We start from the raw sequence: 19,181 nt of genomic DNA, 5'->3' as shown, positions 1-19,181 counted from the left end.
ATACTCAGAAAGCTTGTTCTGTTCCCAGCAACTGCAAATGAACAAAACGGAATTATCAAGGCCAGGATAATTATCATTTGCCTTTATATATCATTTAATTAAAATTCTGGTTTCTAGTATTCTGCCATAATCTTGTCGAGAATCTTGATCTGAAATATGTATTAATGGCACAATAATAGCCTTCTAAGTTGCAAGAACTTTATTAATTCCTGACCCTCAGTTTCATTTGAAATTTAATTACTAAAGTTTAAGACAGCTGTATTGATTATAAATTCTGCTTTTGTCTTCTAATTAAAATATGAACTATATTTGTGGAAATTTTGTAAAACGGTTCTGCCTTAAAAACCAAACAATTTTAGTGAATTCCTTTTAGGTTTAATTTGTGTGTAGGAAAATCACCTCTTGTTAATTTTGAAAGTTACCTACTTGGATATAATAGCTGTCAAACTTAAAACCAGAAAGACCAGTATTTTTAGCATGGAAGCTAATAGGAGTAGTAGTCTCATCTTGCCATCAGTTTCTTCATCATGATCAATTTACACATTTTATGGAAGAGCTCAGATTTTTTAGCAGCTTTACGTTTCTGTGTTTGACAGGTCTGGTTCTTTATTACAGAGCTATTAGCTGCCTGTTAATAGATTAGATTCTCCCCCACTCATTATAAATGCATGATAACTAATGAAATGACTTGTTAAGAGCCGTAATTTCTATTTTCTTTATTTTAGGCTGGTAAGAATGAATTTCTGTTAGGTGTGCTTCACACACAGCCCCCAGTTCAAATACAAATATTAGAATAATTGTAAATGATGTTGTTATACTGAGAGAGATTCCATGAATGGGATATTGCTACCTTGCTCAGGTTGGCCTTGATCTTGTGATCTTCTTGCATCCTTCTGCCTCAGTCTCTTGATTAGCTGGGAATATAGGTGTGTACCATTATGCCTGGGTCATGATGTGTTTTTAAACTTAGAGCATTAAAGTGATGCAGTATGGGGGCTGGCACATGTGAGGCACTGGGTTCAATCCTTAGCACCACATAAAAATAAACAAATAGGAGCTAGGGTTGTACTCAGCAGTGGAGCGCTCAACTAGTACGTGTGAGGCGCTGGGTTGAATCCTCATCACCAGATAAAAATAGGCAAATAAAATAAAGGTATTGTGCCCCAACTAAAAAAAAAATTAAAAAACAAAATAAAGGTATGCTGTTCATATACAACTAGAAAAAAATAAAAAATATACAATATTTTATATACATAATTGTATATTATATATTATATGTCCTGAAAGACACAAGAAGATCTTTACATGGTACCTGCTCTGTGTTTTTCTTCTTGAGTTTATTGTGCTTCTATTCCAGAAGTAACAACTGTCTGGAGTTCATTTGGTACTTTTTTTAAAAGCCACATGTGGCAGGGGCAAGGGTTGTGGCTCAGTGGTAGAGTGCATGCATGAGGCACTGGGTTCGATACCTGGCACCACATAAAAAAATAAAGATATTGTATTCATCTACAAATATATATATATATATATATATATATATATATATATAAATAAAATCACATCACACACATACAGTAGGGCTGGGATGTAGTTCAGTGAGTGGTAGAGTGCTTACCTAGCATATGTGAGACCTTCGGTTTAATTCCTGCTACTGCAAAACAAAATAGAACAAACCCCCCAAAGCCCACATAAACAGTTTCATCTGGTTTTTGATGTATTAATAATGTTGCAGTGAACATTTTTGGTGTATGCTTCTTTTTTTTTTAATATTTATTTTTTTAGGTATAGATGGACACAACACAATGCCTTTATTTTTATGATCCAACTCTGGTCCCGCCTGTGCTAGGCGAGCGCTCTACCGCTGAGCCACAATCCCAGCCCCTCTTTTTTTAAATATATTTTTTAGTTATAGATGGATACAATATCTTTTTTTGATTGAACTCAGGGGCACTCAACCACTGAGCCACATCCCCAACCCTATTTTGTATTTTAGAGACAGGGTCTCACTGAATTGTTTAGCACCTTGCCCTTGCTGAGGCTGGCTTTGAACTCGAAATCCTCCTGTCTGTCTCCTGAGGTGCTGGGAATACAGGCATGCAGCGTGAACACAATATCTTTATTTTATTTATTTTTATGTGGTGCTGAGGATTGAACCAGTGCCTCATGCGTGCGAGGCAAGCGCTCTACCGCTGAGACATAACCCCCCCCCTTTTTTTTTGCTTTTTTGTATAGAATATTTTTTTTTCTTTTTTGTATAGAATATTTTCATTGCTCTTAAAGTTTTGAACATAAACTTGGTTTTAACCAGCAATATAACATTTATTTTCAATTTGGTGATACTTTAGAAAATGTACACCTTCTTTTTGATAATCCTGCTTTATTATTAAAACAAATTCACTTTATTATCAGTAGATTAGCAGTAAACATTGTTTATTTTCCCTTTAGTTTAAATACTTGGTTATGAAAGATTTACTAAACCATAGTTATTATATAATAAAATTTAGCAATCGTAAATTATTCATTTCTTTTTTTGTACGAGGTATTGAACCCAGGGGTTTTACCACTGAGATACATCCTCAGCCCTTATTTATTTATTTATTTTTCTATCGAGACAGTGTCTCACTAAGTTGCTTAGGGCCTCACTGAATTGCGAGGCTAGTCTCAAGACTTGAGATCCTCCTGCCTCAGCCTCCCAAGTTGCTGGGATTCCAGGCATGTACCATCTCCCCCAGCTAAATTTACAGTTTAAGGAGTTTTGGCAAATGTAATAGTCACATTTGTGATACAAATCATTCCCATTGTCCCTAAAGTTCCCATGTATGTCTGTGCAGTTAATCCTCTCTACTGTCCTTGGCAACCCAAGGAAACCTCCATCTCAGCTGCTTTAAATCACTAGTTTTGCTGTTTCTAGAATTTCATGTAAATGGTATTCTCATTATGTATTTGTTATATCTTTTGTAATTGTCATTCCATTCTTGGATGTTCTGTTTATTTTTGTTTGCATTTCAGTTTTGAAAGTTTATATTATGATGTCTATTTTCGGGGCGGGGGTACCAGGAGTTGAACTCAGGGGCACTCTGCCACTTAGCCCCATCCCAGCCCTATTTAAAATTTTTTTAATTTTAATTTTTTTTTTTAGTTTTCGGCGGACACAACATCTTTGTTTGTATGTGGTGCTGAGGATCGAACCCGGGCCTCACGCATGCCAGGCGAGTGAGCTACCGCTTGAGCCACATCCCCAGCCCTATTTTAATTTTTGAATTGTTGATAGACCTTTATTTTTTATTTATATGTGGTGCTGAGAATCAAATCCAGTGCCTCACACATGTTCTAAACAAGAAAATGTTCTAAAATTGATTGTGGTAACAGTTGCACATCTTTTAATATAGTAGCCATCGATTATGTGTTGTCAGCATGGGATATGTGAATCACATTTCATTAAAGCTGTTAAAGAATGTAGCAAATATATTCAAGACTATTAAGAGCATTATGTCATAGATGAATTTTATGGTATTTGTCTCATAAGACTGATTTCAAAAGGCTTGTTGTCTTTCTCAAACATTTCTAGGTTTCTTGAGTAATGCTTTGGGCTGGGGATGTAGCTCAGTGGTAGAGCACATGAGATTCTAGGTTGTGTCTCCAAAGTGGCAATGCTCGTGTGTACATACATGCTTTAATTGCACTTACCTTAATTATTACTATTTTCTTTTTTTATGTGTGGTTCTTGGATTAAGCTCAGGGCCTTGTTCATATACTCTACCCTGAGTTACATTCCCAGTTGTCACCTCAGTTTTTATAAATGAGTCTTTATTTTAGAAGTTAACCTGTGATTATAGGGCCAATGTAAATTCTAGCAGCGTAACTTTTCCATGTATTAAGTTTATGTTGAGAGGACTTTATTCCTAAATAAAGAAAAAAGTCATCTCCAGACTGATCTGTTTTTGCCTATTTGTCCATTAAATGTTTGTTAGACACCTGTGACTATTTAGCACAGTACCTGCAGATATCAGTTATTATTTTCAAGCTTATAACTACAGTAAAAAACATTTACCATACTTTTGGTAGGCTGTGGATACAAGTGGAAAAGCCACAACTATTTTACTTAAGATTATCTGAGTGCTTGTTTCCTCATCCCCCCTTTTTAAAATTTAAAATTTTATGTATTTATTAAGTTTATTAACTTTTAGATAAGAGAAACCCAATGCATTTATAATTTTAAAAGCTTAAATATTTTGAATCAAATATTGATGTAGCAGTTTACTTTAAAATGGGATTTTTTTTTTTTTTTGAGCATGGGTTCTAGACTGTATAGGGGAGGGTTTTAAAAGAAAATTCCTATTAATAGTTGTATTTTATTATTAAAGTCAAAGACCAAAGGTTAAGTCTGCTTACTTTAATGGTGAAGCTTTCACAGTATATATTGAAAACTGTAAAGTTGTAAGAAAACTGAAAAGTAGTTGTGATACTGATCTGTTTCCCTTTTTCCTGCTGTGGAAACCAGTGGAGATGAAGTTTTAGTAATTGTTCATAGAAAAGACAGTTTCGGTCTTCAGTTTCATCAGTTTTTCTGCAAACAACACAATTTTGTTCTTTATGACTGAATAAAAATCCATTTTGTATATATGTGTGTATATAATATATAAAAAACATTTATAGTCTCTGTGTACACATAGACACACACACAAAAAAAAAACCCCAACTTTTCTTTTGTTCATCTGTGGACGGACACCTAGGCTAATTGCATAACTTGGGCATTGTGAATTGTGCTGCCATTAACAGGTATGCATATTCTTTCTGTAGTATGCTTGCTTAATATTTCTTCCCACCCACCCCTATCCCCCACCAGGGATGGACCCAGGGGTGCTTACCATTGAGCCACATCCCTAGCCTTTTCTTATTTTTCATTTTTTGTTTTGAGGCAGGGTCTTACTAAATTGCTGAGGCTAACTTTAAACTATGATCCTCCTGCCTTAGTCTCCTGAGCTGCTGGGATTACAGGGCTGCACCACTGGAGCTTTAATTCTTTTGGATAAATACAGAAGAGTTGTAGAGCTGGTTCATATGGTGGTTTCATTCCTAGTCTTTTGAGGAACTTCCATAGTGGCTGTACTAATTTATATTTTCTTATCAACAGTGTATAAGAATCATCCCCCATCCTCTCTAACATTTATTATTGTGTGGTCTTCTTCTTCTTCTTCTTTTTTTTTTTTTGGTGGTGCTGGGGATCAAACCCAGGGCCTTGTGCATGCAAGACAAGCACTCTACCAGCTGAGTTATATTCCCAGCCCCTTACTTGTGTTTTTGGTGATTGCTAGTCTAAATTGAGTGAGGTGAAAACTTAGTGTGGTATTTTTTTTTTTTTATTTATTTTTTAGTTCTCGGCGGACACAACATCTTTGTTGGTATGTGGTGCTGAGGATCGAACCCGGGCCGCACGCATGCCAGGCGAGCGCGCTACCGCTTGAGCCATATCCCCAGCCCCTTAGTGTGGTATTTTAATTTCCATTTTCCTTAAGACTAGGGATGTTGAATATTTTATCATATAATTGTTGGCCATTTGTACTTCTTTTTAGAAGTGTATGCTTAAGTCATTTGCCCAGTTTCTGATTGAAATTTTTTTTTTTTAATTTTACGTTTTTGGAATTCTTTATGTATTCTGGATGTGAGTCCTCTTTTGCAAGAATTGCTAACAGAGATTTTGTCCCATTTTGTAGACTCTCTCCCTGCTGTTGTTTCCTTTGGTGTGCAGAAACTTTTTAATTTGATGCCATTATGCTTATTGGTTGAGGAATTCAGTGCATCATGTTAAGCAAAATAAACCCAACTCTAAAGTCACAGGTCTTATGTTTTCTGTCATGTGGAAGCTAGAGAAGGAAAAAAGGGATCCATGAAAATAGAAGGAAGGCTATTGAGACAGAGGAAGAGAATTGGGGGAAGGAGGAAGAGGGCAAGGGGAGATACTGGAGGATGAAATTGATCAAATTATGTTATGTACATGAATGGATGAGCCACAATGAAACCCATTATTCTGTTTGTTTATTATACATCAAATTGAAAAGTTTTGGGCTGGGGATGTAGCTCTGTGGTAGAGCATTTTCCTACAAAGACTCCACGTTTAGTTCCCAGCACTGTTTCCCCACTCCTCCCTGATAATTTTATTGAATTTGGACAGATTTTGTTATTAAAAAATGTCAGGCCAGTAATACAGCTCTTGTGGTACTTAATTTTGCAACTTTAATAAATGCTCTTGGCTTAAACATCAGCTGAAATGATCTAAAAAGTGAATCACTATACAAAGAGTCCCATTTATATCTCTGTTATAAATGGTCTTATTTCTTATGGGCCAAACTTGTGATTACTTTCTTCTTGTGATTTTGGCTTTATTTTTACAAACTGTTATTAATAATAAGAATATGTTTCTGAATCTGTAATTTTGAACATATAGAGATGTATTATTTAGAAGTTGATATTGAAAACCTCTAAACTTCTGACCTTGAATAGAATTTGCTATGTATAACCATTGCACACAGCTGTTGGATTCATAATTGGCCTTTCTGGATCTCTGCTTTGTGAAAAATAGTGTGTATTGGACATAAGTACATGACAGCTGACATTTATCAAGGATAACAGGAGCTCTACTCATTTTCACGTTTTAAAGCAACTTTGAAAGCTTTGCATGTGCACACATGGTCAACATATGTTTCTAAACTTTAAATGTATTTTCCATCATGGTAGCTTGTTAATAAAAAACTTAAGTTTAAATTCTCAATGAGCTTCATACATTAAAGTTATGAGTATACAAGCACCTGAAGATCAACAGTGCAGGTTATTGAATTCATTTCTTTGGAATTTTATCTTGTAATTTGGACACTGTCGTACATGTCGGTAATCCCAGCTCCTTGGGAGGCCAAGGCAGGCGGATGACAAGTTCAAGTCCAGTTTGGGTAACGTATGTCAAAAAAACCAACCCCCCCAAACCAAAACCAAACCAAAAAACCCCCCAAAGAACCCAAAACTAAAACATTCTCCAGATAGTACTTTTGTGACATAATTGTAATTTTGGCATTTCTTTCATTTCCCTAACACAAAATTTGGTCCAATGTAGAAAATGGAATTACAGATATAACACCCCCACCCTCTTAACTACTGGTATATTTGCTGTTCTGTTTGAAACTAAATTTTTTTTTTTAGTTGTAGATGGACACAATATTTTTCTGTGGTGCTGGGGACCCAACCCAGGGCCTCATGCATCCGAGGCAAGTGCTCTACCACCGAGCCACAACCCCAGCCCTGAAAAGATATTTATAGGGTCTGTTATTTTATTTTTCTGGAGGGTGACAAATGGAATTGGAATGATATGATTTTTAGTTTTGGTTCTTAGTTTTTAAAAATTCTCTTTAGATTGTGATAAGAACTTGAAAAGAATTCTAGGATAAAACTGTTAAGGTCATAATGTGTTGGCAAACTTGTTAAAATAACACTTTTTAGTGGTGTATACTTTAATCCCAGCAATTTGAGAGGCTGAAGCAGGAGGATTCTGAGTTTGAGGCTAGTCTGGACAAGTTAGCAAGACCTGTCTCAAAATAAAAATAAAGGGCTGGGGATGTAGCTCATCGATAGAGCACCCTTAGGTTAAATCCCCAGTACAAGAAAAAGAAGACCAACATTAAACAAACAAACAAACAAACAAACAGATTTTATGGTTGATATTAGTTTCAGACATGAGGACTCATTGGATACATCAGTATGCAGATCACATTGACTTGCTGCAAGGTGACAGAAGACATGCTTTGACTTCAGAAAATAAATGGGCCATGCACATTTGCAATCCTACTGTTTTTTTCATTTACAGATGGTTCAATAGTTTGGGGCCTTGATTCCTATAGCCTGGGAAGGAAGTTGAAATTAATTATGTGTGTGTATGATAATTTTTATTTGGGTTTTTTAAATAAGCCTGTTCTGTGATATGTATGTACCATGTAAATTGTTTATTTCATTACTTAATTAGTTCTCTCCCTAGTTCCATTTGAAATATAAGAAGCCTGACTCCCTTTTCATTTTCCTTTTGGCATTTGAAAAGCCATTTTCTTAAGAATGTAAACTTGGGCAAGTTAAATCACCAGTGTCTTTACATTAAAAAAAAAAAAAAAATCACAGAGCATCAACTACAAACATTCACATGAATTTTCAAGGAAGAAATAGTTTTTAGTCACTTGTGACCCAAGTGCCCTTTTTAATAAGAGTTTTTCTGTTTCTACAAATTCTTTTGATGGAGAAATACACATTTATTAGAGAGGTTTAAAGAAAATATTTGGACTTGGCCGAGCAGCATGTGCCTGTAGACCTAGCTACTTGGAAGTCTGAGGCGGGAGGATCACTTAGGCCTGTGAATTTGAGACCACGCTGGTCAACATAGTAAGGTGCTGTCTTAAATAAAAGAAACAAAGAAAGGAAAAAAAAAAAAAAAAAAAAACTCTTGAAGTGTCTGCATAAGAACAGTTCAGTACCACAAACCAAACTTTAACTGTGGATCTTAACATTTGTTGTGGTTTCAGTTTACCTTCCAAAACTCAGATTGAAATGTAATTGCCATTGTGACAGTATTAAGAAGTGGGACCTTTAGAAAATAATTAGGCAATGGATTAATGTGTTATCATAAGATTGTGTTAGTTGTTAAGGAGTGGGCCCTTGTTAAAAAGAGGAAGTTCTACCTGCTTGCCTCTTGCTTTGCACACTGCATGTTTTCTCCCAGAGAATGATGCAGCATGAAGCCCCTCACTGGATGCTACCATCATGCTCTTGGACTTCCTGTCTTTCAGAGCCAGAAGCCAAATCACATCTCTATTCTTTTATGAATTATCCAATCTCAGGTATTCTGTTATAGCAGAAAAAGAACTAAGGACAGCATATTGGTACTTCTTTTAGGTACTGAGGGTTAGACAGCATGCTTCAGTTATTCAGCTAATTTAGAAATTAAAAAACACAAGTAATTCATTTCCTTAATTCATCTAGGTTATAGACTTTGTTGCTTTATAGTTAGCAGCAAAAATCTGCTTTTTAAATAACTATTCTATTTGTCTTAATAGTCATAGATTATTAAGGAAGTCATTTTTCAAGTTAGCTCTGTTTTTGTTTGTTTGTTTTTTTGGTACCTGGGAAAGAACCTGGTGGTGCTTAACCAGTGAACCATATCCCCTGTCAAGGGAGCTATTTTTTAAGAGCCCACCCTTTGTCGGATACTGAGATACTTTTAGTGAATATGTTTTTTAATCCTTTCAATAATTGTCAGGTGTTGGTATGTCCATTTTAAGAAATTGAAGTTCAGAAATGTAAATTTGGTAAGATCATGCCGGAGCGCAAATTATTTCTGAAATCTGTCTTTGAAATTTCCCCCTCATGCTTCATTTGTTTGATCAATTTTCTTAGCTGATTCACTAATTGTGTGTGTGTGTGTGTGTGTGTGTGTGTTTTCATTTTGCCTGGAATTAACTTTATTATAGAAAGTTTTGGTTTCAAACAAATATCCCATGCAAATCAAGTCTATCCAGAGTTGATCATATGGGAAGTGCACTATCTTTTTTTTTTGGATACCAGAGATTGAACCCAGGTTTTCCTACATGTTAGATAAATGCTCTATCTCTGAGCACATCCCCAGCCATTTTTAAAAAATTTATTTTAATTTTGGGACTGGGTTTTGCTAACTTGCCCAGCCTTGCCTTAAACTTGCAATGCTGGCTTAGCCTCCCAAGTAGTTGGGATTATAGATGTGCATCTCTGCACCCAGCTATTATTTATCATTTATGTAAATTTACAAAATTTTCTGCATTCACTTTTTATTTTTCTTTTTCAATGTTTATCAGTTTTTTTCTCATTAAGGATCATGAACATTTATTTTAAAACTCACTTGAAGATTTTATTTTATTGAGTATTAAATTTGTTTTCTCATATTGATGACTTTCTTGCCTTGGCTGTCTTTTTTTAGTTTAGTTTTTAAATACACCTTGGAATTTTAGTTTATGGTTTTCATTTTCAGTGGGAAGTTAACTTTTCCTTTCTGCCACTTTTGCCTCCATATTTATTGCCTTTGTGCTTTCTGTTTTCTATTTTGGTTTCTGTCTATGAGCCTTTTTTTTTTTTTTTTTTAAGCATTGCTTTGGTTCTGTTATTTTGTGCATGATTTGATTTCCTGACCACCTTTGCTTGTCTCTGGTCCTGAAGCTCATTAGGTTCAGAGAGTTGACCAATTCATTGCTTTAGGGTTTGCTTTGTGTCTTATGCTCAAACATGACATGTCTTTGGACTATCGGTGTCTTCTAAGTTAATATGCACATTTTGTGATTATTATATTCAGAGCAAGGTGTGAGGGTGTTGTTGGTTGAAAGTATTAATTCACTGTGTCATTTTATTGAGAAACCCCATGTTCTTTTGGTCTCATGTGGCTTGGGTATATATAGGCCTGCAGAGATTACACACTAAAATAGTTATTAAATGGACATGTAAAGGAACTTGGGAGAAAACACTAGTTTCAACCTCTCAACCCCAATCTTAAATCTGTCTAGTACAATGGTTCTCAAAGTGTAGTTCAGGGATTCCTGGGAGTCCCTGAGAACCTGTTTGGGAGTTCACATGGTTAAAACTGGTTTCATGGTAATACTAATATGTTATTTCCCATTTTTATACTGTTGATGTTTACATTGGAGCTGCAAAACAATGATGCATAAAGCTGCTGGCACCTTAGCATGAATCAGGGTCACTACCCTGATTGCTACTGAATGGTAGCACCAGACTCTACTAGTATGTAACTCCTTTATTGCCATGCACAACTTCACAATTAAGAATCGTCTTTGATGGGGGTGGGGGGTGGGGTGGGGTGAATTTTGTGGCTCAGTGGCAGAGTGCTTGCCTTGTACATGGGAGGCACTGCATTTGATCCCCAGTACCACTTAAAAATTAAACAAAATAAAGGTATTGTGTCCATCTATAACTTAAAAATGTTTTTAAAAATTGTTTTTGATGAAGTAGCAAAATTTGTTCATTTCTTTTACTTCTGCCTGCTGAAGTTGATTATTGTCTTGATGAAGAGCACTTGGGCAGTTGTTGTGAGTTGAACTAACCACATTTTTCATGGAATATAGTTATACTAGAAAGAATGACAGCTTTTTTTTTTTTTTTTTCCCTCTCAAAGTTAGGTGTTTGGCCGACTATGTCTTAAAGTTGAGGTGAACCTGTCACTTAAGGAAAACATCTGGGGGCTGGGGATGTGGCTCAAGCCGTAGCACGCACGCCTGGCATGCGTGCGGCCCGGGTTCAATCCTCAGCACCATATACAAACAAAGATGTTGTGTCCGCCGAAAACTAAAAATAAATAAATGTTAAAAAAAAAAAAAGGATTATTTTGAGATACAATCCAGGAAAAGCTCTGAAATGAGGCACTTATCCTATTAGAACTCCTTTTGTAAGAACTTCTCCCTCAAGGCTAGGAAGAGCAGGATGACTAAATCACTGAAGTTATCAATGGAGAAGGCACTGACTTAACAGACGGTAACTAGTGTTGACTATGTTTTTCCCTGGTTGCCTTCCCATAGCTATTTCCCCCTCATACCTTCTTTCTTTCTTTCACTCCAATTCTCAATGACCCTTTAAAAAAGATTTTTTTCCCCTCTGGGTGTCTCCCATATATGCATCGGGTTTGCATGTTAAGAACTTGGTTTGTTTTCTTTTATTGATCTGTCTTTTCTTACAGTGATCTTTTCTAGCTAAGAATTTAGGATAGAGGGAAATGTTTTTCTTTTCCTACTTGGTTAACCTTTAAGAAATCACTGCTTGCTTGGGTGCAGGGGCAATGCCTATAATCCCAGCTACTCAGGAAGCTGAGGCAGGAGGATTGTAGGTTCAAGACTAGTGACCTCCCAGTCTTAAACACAGGCTGGGGATATAGCTTCTTGGTAGTGCGCTTACATAGCATGTGCAAAGCCCTGGGTCCAATCCCCAGTACTGCCCAAATAAACAAACAAAACTACCCAGTACCTCAAAACAGACATAAAACTACCATGTGTGAAGTTTTAGTGTAATATTAAGGGAAAATATTCATAATTATTTGTGAAAGGCTATTAAAATATTCTTTCCTTTAACTAGCATGTCTGTGTGAGGGTGAATTTTCTTCATAGCTTTATTCCTAATAACATTGAAACAATAAATGTCTTCTGTTAATAGAGGCATATGCTGGGCAAAAATTTAAAACAGTGCCATTCCTTGAATTTTTTGGTTTCAGAAAAATTATTTTTCACAAAAACTGTTGGTATGTAATAGGCTTTAAAAATTAATATTTCAAATGTTTCTAAGTTTTAATTTCAAATATGGTAAATATTGGTAGATATAACTCCATAGGAAGGCTCTTAGGAATCCCAGTTTTTTAAAAAATATATTTTTAGTTGTAGATGGACATAATACATCTGTCTATCTGCCTGTCTATTTTTATGTGATGCAGAGGATCAAACCCAGTGCCTCACATTCGATAGGCAAGTGCTCTACCACTGAGCTACAGCCCCAGCCCCAGGACTCCCAGGTTTTAAGAGATAAAGAAATCCCAAGACAAAAAGCTTGGGCACACTGATGTAGTGAATTTGGCTGCAATGCTTGAAGTATTTGAATTAAATCTTTTACCTTGCTCTGTCTGTGCAGCAGCACAGCCCAGTTTCTGTTTCAGCTGCTTCTGTTCTGTTTTGCTGAAACATGAAGGAGGCCCGAGCTAACCAATGAGGTCTGGCCAATTTCAAGGACAATTTAGTTGTCATCAACCTTACACTTTATCTTTTAGTAGTAAGTTGCAGATTTACATCAGAGATTAAGGAATTTGAACAGCTGTATAAGGCTGTTACTTAGCTGTTCAAATTCCTTAATCTCTGATGTAAATCTGCAGTTTACTACTAAAAGATATAGTGCTTTTGCTTTCTTGAGACATGGTCTGTGATCCTCTCACCTCAACCTCCTGAGTAGCTGGGACTGTATACATGCATGACCAAGCCTGGCTGTTGTTCCTGCCTTTGAATCATAGATCAGCTACTGCTTTTTATTAATCTCTTTTGGTAGCACATAATATAATATGTGATTACGCACTAACTAGTTTGATCCCTGACACTGGGTAATAGCTCCTTGAAAGCAAAAAGCTTTGTCTGTTATGATCAACATTACAGACACATAAAATGGGGAATGCTTTTTCCTTTGTTTATGTGGATAATACCCAAATATGTTGAAGAGTGTTGAAGACCACTCTTAAGATATTTGCTGAAGTAGGTTTTGGTTTTAACCAGTTCTGCATGACTTCACAGAAGTTGAGTAATGTGCCTTTCATGCTATTCTTCAGTATTGTTTATTTTTTCACACCTAAATTATCGTGACTTTAGAGATACAGATTTTTAGCTCCACACAGTATATAGAAATAACTGGGTGAGGTTGTTGAACTTAAGTTCTGATAACTTTTAACTTTTCTACCAACTCTACCTCACCCTTCAACAAATAAATGACACCACAAACGTTTTCTTTTTGTTATATATGCTCTCATGGATTATTTGTTGTTGTCATCCTGAGATGGATAATGATTTTAGAAATTTATTTATTCATTCATCTATTTAGTTATTTGTGTAGTGCTGGGGATGAACCCAGGGCATTACACATGCTAGGAAAGTTCTCTGCCACTGAGCTACATCCTGGCCCTTTTTGAGACTAAATCGCACCATGTTGCCCAGCCTGGCCTTGAACTTGTGAACTCCTGCCCATCTCCCAAGTAGCAGAAACTACAGGTGTGGTCTTCCAGTCTTGGCTTACTTTTTAATTAAAAATTTTTACTGGCACATGGAAACAAAAATTATCCCTAATAGTGGGGTAACAAGATGTTTCTGTATATTGCATAGAGTTTAAATCAGGTCAGATATACCTGTCTCCTTTCTCTCTGTCTCTCACCACCCCCCCGCCCCCCAGTTGCCCAGGCTGGCCTTGAACTTGAAATCCTCTTGCCTCAGTCTCTTTAGTAGTTGGGATTATAGGTGTGTACCACAATGCCTGGCTCTTACTTGAGAGTAAAGTCATTTGAAATTCTTTAGCTTTTTTTTTTTTTTAAGTATTTTTTTTTTTAGTTGTAGATAGCCATGATTTATTCATTCATTCATTCATTCATTCATTCATTCATTCATTCATTCATTCATTCATTCATACTGAGGATTAAACCCAGTGCCTCACAAGTACGAGGCAGGAGCTCTACCACTGAGCTACAGCCCCAGCCCATCCTTATAGCTTTTTGAAATGAAGAGTACCTTATTGTTATCTGTAGTCTTAGAGACTTATTTGAAAAGGTAAATTCAGTTACTAGCATGTATCTTCTAGGGATATGGAAACATTGTTTTAAAAGAATGGTTCTGCGGGGATGTGGTGGTGCATGCCTATAATTCCAGCGGCTTGGAAGGCTGAGGCAGGAGGATTGGGAGTGCAAAGCTAGCCTCAGCAAAAAGCGAGGCACTAAGCAACTCTGTGATACCCTGTCTTCAAATAAAATACAAAATAGGTTTGGAGATGTGGCTCAATGGTCAAGTGCCCCTGAGTTCAATCCCCTGTAAACGCCCCCCCTCCCCCATGGTTCTGTTGAAGTTGTTTAAAGTTATTTAAAGTACTAGTGGAATTATAATCATTGAACAATAAGTTGTGAGGTTACAGGGGAAGAAAAGGACAAGGCCACAGTCAGAAGTAAAGATGATGAAATCTTATGAGTCAGATTCCTTGAGTCCTGTTGCTGGAGTTGGAAATCTCAATCCCCAACCTCTTTGCTTTTATAGAGGAGGAAGTTTACCCCAAATGTACTTTTCTATGATACATCTTATTCCCTTTCCCACCTTCAGTACTTTATCATTGAAAAATAACTCAGTGTTTTATCAGTTAAATCTCCACATTGTTAATTATAATGTCAGTATCACAGGTAAACCCACATAGTTTCTTTATATTTTCGGATGTTGGTGGACAGGGACAACTTTATAATGCAGGGCGAAGTGTGTTCTACTTTGTTCTTTTCTCTACAGGTTCTGCCTTTGCCTTTGATTAGTTCCCTGTTGTTACCATTTACCTTCCTTATTTTTCTAGTGCCATCTACTGTATCAGCTTTGCTGTTCCCGACTGTTAGGTTACCAGGTGGTAACTCTTCAGTTCTAACTCCCCTCCCCACCCCACCACCCCCGTGTTGTCTTCTGTGAGGCACATTAAAAAACTGATTAGAAGACACTGGGGCATGTGGTATATCATCAGTTTTACCTTTATTGCTTATTAATTGAATTTGTATCAGATTTTATTTCTGCTTTGTGCTAATATCCTGCTCACATCTCCACTGTTTCTTTTTATCCAGCTCTTTGAACTTACCTTAATGGGGCTAAAATCTTTGATTTTTGTTTTATTTCTCTCTTTGCTACTTATGTTTTTATTATGAGTCAGAGGAACAACCTTAGGTATAAATAATATAGTGATATTTATGTCTGTCAAAGAAAAGTTAAAACACAAATTCAGAGGTAAAAAGAGATCCTTAAAATGAGCAAGCCACCAAAACCCCACACTGTGTACTGTATCTGGGGTACCTGGAGAGTCTTTTCAGAATCCTCTAAAATATGCCTGTTTATTCTTTAATTATACCTATTTATCGTAAGAACACATACTTAATATTTTTGATTCATTCTGTTTTCATGGTTGTATGAAAACAACATGGTAGCTCCTATCTACCATTCACCACACTATTTCAGTGAGAAAATGTTTTGAATTCTGGTTAGCTATTTGTAAGTTGAAGATAGCCTGAATAGTTCTGGTTACTTTGTTATTTGTCTGAGTCTTTTCTTTCTTACTTTTAAAAAAAAATTTTAAAAATATTTATTTATTTTTTTAGTTTTTGGCGGACACAACATCTTTCTTTGTATGTGGTGCTGAGGATCAAACCTGGGCCGCACGCATGCCAGGTGAGCGCGCTACCTCTTGAGCTACATCCCCAGCTCTGTCTGAGTCTTTTCAATTGGGATATTTGTAGCTATTTGTTCTTCAAAAGAGAGTAGTATGAATGTTGCTGAATGGGCATCTTTGTTCTTGGTGTCCTGTACTTTTGGGGGGAATCACAGTATTCCCTACACCAATTGCTTGCTATGTGTTGCTTCTTAGCCTCCCAGTAAACATGAATATGTAAGATATGATTATCCCCAGTTTTTACAAGTGGTAAGCTTTTTACAGGTGATGAGAGTTTACCTTTAATGAAGCGATGAAATTGAGATTTATTTCTCAAGTTTGATCCCAAAAAAGCCTCATTGTCTTTATTGTATCGTAGTAAATCAGCTGAAGGATTCAGACCCTTGATTGAGTTTTATAGGTAGCTTGAAGCCACTATATTCTTGGAATGGGAAGACCTAAGTGAAAAATAACAATTCTGAAAGAAGAAACTTTCTACAAAGTATTTACTTACTTCCCCTCTATAAACCTTCTCTGTATTTTTGGAAGATGAGGAGTTGGTCAAAAGTACAGCTGATGGGAAGGAAATGGAGAAACTGGAGGTGGAAAAAGGAACAACGGAAGTGGTGTTAGTAAAAAAGAGGAGTTTTGCAATAAACAAGAGTCTTATATAAAAGCATTTTACTGGTAGAACTTACAGTATAGGAAGTAGAGAGAGAAAAATGAATAGAAATAGTATAGTATTTAAAATATTACAATGTAAGTATAAAAGCTACCTGGGTGCTGTGGCACATACCTGTAATTGTGGCAACCTGGGAGGCTGGGACAGGAAGACTATAAGTTCAAAGCCAGCCTGGGCAACTTAGATCCTGTGTCAAAAAGGACTGGGGATGCAGAGCTCAGTTAGCATGTACAAGCCCCTGAATTCAAATCGCAGTACAAACAAAACAAAACACAAAAACATCACGATAAAAAAGAGAAAACTTTCTCTAACCAGAAGAGTTAGGGATGGTTTCACCAAAGTTGGCAGTGGAGTTTGATTTTAGAGGCAGGATATTCTAAATAGAAGAGGGGTATAGGAGAAGTTTAAAAAGAAATTAATGACTTAAGATTACAAACAAAGTAGGAAATGTTTCTGTAATCATCCTTTGCTAGAAACTTTTAGGCTCATGAGGCTACTAATGATGGTGGTGATGAGGATGAAGTACAGCTGACAATAAGATGTTGAAAATGAAACTCACGAAGCTCAGATTTAGTTCTGTATGGGAGATAGATTCAGTGTATTATATTGTATTATTATAGAGTCAAACGTAACCTTTAAAACAAGAGTTACACAGCTAGTTAGTATGCTATCAGGAGAGGATTATCAATTTAGATGGAATTGGCTTGCTTAACTCCCTCTGCACAGTGTATATCTGTGAACTTCAACTCTGTTGCTCACATGGAGGTTGAGAAGTCTCCTGGCAACAAGCTTCCAGTTGCAGCTAACACCTGTGTTGGCTAATTGGTATGCCCATTTCTGGTACTAGAGCCTCTGGGGAGTTTGTGTTTGAATTCAACTTTGTCAGGTTGAAACCAGAACAAAATTGTGAAGGAGCACTGGAGTCAGCCTGTTGATTAAGAATGAAAAGGAGAGGCATAAAGAGAGAGGAGAGAGAATGTGACCTTCCACATTAAACAGTCAATTTACATTCAGGTGCTTTTCAGTTTAATTCATATATTAAAAATAATAGGACATTTTACTTTATTTTCCTTGCTAGCCCCTTTCCCTACATGTTGGCAATAAACTAAAGGTAAGAGGAAAAGAAATTACCAGGATCCAAGGTTATACCATTTTCTTGTATATGTGTCTGCAAAGATAGTTTATTATAGACACCAGGTGTATAGTTTTTCTGTTTTTAAAAAGCTGTAGATTAGGGGCTGGGGATGTGGCTCAAGAGGTAGCATGCTCGCCTTGCTACCTCGTGCGGCCCAGGTTCGATCCTCAGCACCACATACAAACAAAGATGTTGTGTCCGCCAATAACTAATAAATAAAAAAAGCTGTAGATTAGTAGGTTTTCTCTTGGCTGTCTTTCTGTGGTTTTTTCATTTTAACACGTACCAAATTTGTTTATATGGTTTTCTTTTCAGCTAGCTTGAGATTTCTAGCAGTTTGTGGTGTCACTCATCTTTGATCCTGGGCATGCAAGTGTTTGAGCTGAGAGGGAATTAAATTGAAAAATGAATTAATTAGGTGGTTTATACTTTATTCCAGAAACATAATAAATTATTAGTAATAGAAGCAAAGGATATTGCCAGATTATTGTTGTTCTGGGGTAGTAGGGATCGAACTCAGGAGTGCTTTACCACTGATTTATATCCCCAATCCTCTTTATTTTGAGACAGGATCTTGATATATTGCCAAGGCTTGCCTAAAACTTTGAGATTCTCCTGCTTCAACTTCCTTGGTTGTGGGGTTACAGGTGTTTACCATCACCCCTGATTGAGGATTTTTTTTTTTTTTTTTGTATTAGGGATTGAACTCAGGGGCACTTGCCCACTGAGCCACATCTTCAGCCCTATTTTGTATTTAATTTAGAGACAGGGTCTCACTGAGTTGCTTAGTGCCTTGCTTTTGCTGAGGCTGGCTTTGAACTCATGATCCTCCTGTCTCAGCCTCCCAAACTGCTAGGATTACAGGTGTGCACCACCGCCACCGTACTCAACTGCAGATTGTTTTTATCTGAAACTTTGCCTCTCTTTACCCTCTTGCTGTCTCTTCATGACTTTTATCCTTCTTACCATGGTTAAAAGGAGCTTCTTTGAACATATCATCCAATTGATGAGGAAGCTTGCATAATGGCTCCATGTTTATGGATTTGTGTCCTTCTTGTCTCCCTCTGCCCCTTAAGCATGTAATGGGTTATATTTATCTTTGGTCCTTCCCTTCACAGTGCCAGTTTTCTTGGAACTGTATAAACATTTTTTAGTATGGTCAACAGACTGGGAAGAAAAATCCACATTTGATATTTTGGAAGAAATAATCTTGCAGGATTAAGCCCTTAGATTACCTGGTGTTGCCTATTGAATTGTCTGAGAAGGAGTGCCAATTAGAAACTTGAATTTTGGGTAGAGTCTTTATGAATGAATGAATGTCTCAAATTCTTCCCAGGAGTGCTCCCTGCCCCCCCCCCCCCCCAATTGACTTGAGCATTCTCACACTTTTCATAGCATTTC

General features: G+C 36.6%; 1 protein-coding gene across 1 annotated transcript in view; it reads left to right on the top strand.

Annotated features, from left to right (window-relative positions):
* Positions 1-19,181, top strand: part of Ncoa3 (nuclear receptor coactivator 3) — a 123,324-nt gene that overhangs the window by 65,543 nt on the left and 38,600 nt on the right. The window contains exon 3 of the mRNA XM_077799731.1: positions 15,914-15,983. The gene's annotated coding sequence lies outside the window, so the exon portion shown is untranslated. The remainder of the gene's footprint in view (positions 1-15,913; positions 15,984-19,181) is intronic.

This window comes from Urocitellus parryii, chromosome 6, assembly GCF_045843805.1.
Source record: "Urocitellus parryii isolate mUroPar1 chromosome 6, mUroPar1.hap1, whole genome shotgun sequence".
Classification (NCBI taxonomy): domain Eukaryota; kingdom Metazoa; phylum Chordata; class Mammalia; order Rodentia; family Sciuridae; genus Urocitellus; species Urocitellus parryii.
Note: the sequence above shows the minus strand (reverse complement) of the source record. Positions and strands in the feature narration are given on the sequence as shown.